General features: G+C 56.5%; 1 protein-coding gene across 2 annotated transcripts in view; it reads right to left on the bottom strand.

Annotated features, from left to right (window-relative positions):
• ACSL3 (acyl-CoA synthetase long chain family member 3) overlaps window positions 1–389 on the bottom strand; it is a 79607-nt gene extending 79218 nt beyond the window's left edge. For both annotated transcript variants that reach the window (XM_034655263.1, XM_034655265.1), the window contains exon 1: window positions 131–389. The gene's annotated coding sequence lies outside the window, so the exon portion shown is untranslated. The remainder of the gene's footprint in view (window positions 1–130) is intronic.
• Between the last annotated feature and the right edge of the window lie 1073 nt (window positions 390–1462).

Here is a 1462-nt window from a genome sequence, read left to right as displayed (position 1 = left end):
CCCCCGGGGCCTGGCTCCGCGGCCACATACGGCCCCCAAGCCGGGGCAGCCCCGGGGCCCAGCCCGGCCGCACGCCGAGGCCGCGCCGCCGACCGGCCCCCGCCGCTCCCACAACGCGCGCCGCACTCACCGCGACGCCGTAGCCCCGGTTCCTCCAGCCTCGGGCCCACGCAGGCCTGGCTGAGCCCCCAGAGCATTCACGCCCCGTGCCGCCTCCTGGGGACCCTGGCGCAGCCGCCGCGGCCGCACTGCAAGGGGGCGACCGTCTGCTGTCCCGGCCGCTGCCTCCGCCTCGTCCCAGCCCGGGCCGTGGCGACAAACGCGGCGTCGCACCCCGGCGCCGGCAGACCAGCGTCTGTTGAGCCGAACCGCCCGGGACGCGCACCCCCGGCCGGCGCTCGTTGCATATGCAGAGAGGCCGCCGCCCATTGGCCCGCGGGCGGTGGCGCGTGCGGGGCTGGGCCTATCGAATTCCGGCCGGGGAGCGCTGCGCGGTCGGCCAGGGGCGGGACGGGGTTACTACGGGTCATTCGTGGAGCCGCCGCGGACGGGACCCAGCCGCCACCGGCGCGGGTGGGGACCCGGTCAGAGGGAGGGATCGGACCGCGGCGGCTGGGGGAGGAGAGGCGGGCTCGGCGGCTGCGACGTAGGCGGAGGGCTGGCGACTCCAGGAGGGTCTGCAGGGGGGCCGTCCCTCTGGGGGGACAAGACCGCCCCTCCCCCCCAAAAAAAACTAGAAACGCAGTTACTGCTGTAGTGTTTAAATCTTAACATAGATCATGAAATAATATGCATATTATTTTCATTCTTAAGTGGATTACTTACCCTGTTCTTGCACACATTGTCGTCAAATTTTGTAAAATAAACTAATTTTCGGAAATACCTGAGGCGAGAGGGGCCTAAAGATTCAAAGCAAATTCCTCTATTATTTCTCTTGCTTTGGCTTCACTTAACCCAGCAAATAACCCATCTTCTCTAAAAGCACGCGCTATTTATACAAGATTGATACTTGTTTCCAAAGGCTGAAGTTTACTCCAAACTATTGTTTTTGGACATTCTTCTGAATCCGGGGTGTTTCTGTATTTTAATGAGTTTATCTCATTTTAAACGCTACAAAAGGAAAAAAAGACATGAGTGCAGGTACACTGCCTCCCCACAAGCAAGCAAATGCAAACCAAAACACAAATGACTAAAACAGCAACTGCAGTGCTCTATAAAAAAAGACTTTCATTACCCTAGTGGTAGGAGGGTTGGGCTTTTTTTTTTTTAACCCAACAAAATATTTAGTTGGTCTGTGAACAAAGTTACAACATTAAGGCAGCTTTGATACCACAAAAAATAAAACTGATTTGGAGGGTTTGGGTTTTCTTTCTTTTTTTTTTTTAAGCAGTGAAGGAGCTAGAAATAGCCACTTGAATAGTAAATCTCCCTGCCATGCAAAACTTTTCTTTAAGTGGGTGAA

Source organism: Ailuropoda melanoleuca, chromosome 2, assembly GCF_002007445.2.
Source record: "Ailuropoda melanoleuca isolate Jingjing chromosome 2, ASM200744v2, whole genome shotgun sequence".
In the NCBI taxonomy this organism is placed as follows: Eukaryota; Metazoa; Chordata; class Mammalia; order Carnivora; family Ursidae; genus Ailuropoda; species Ailuropoda melanoleuca.
This window is presented reverse-complemented; position numbering and strand designations above follow the sequence as displayed.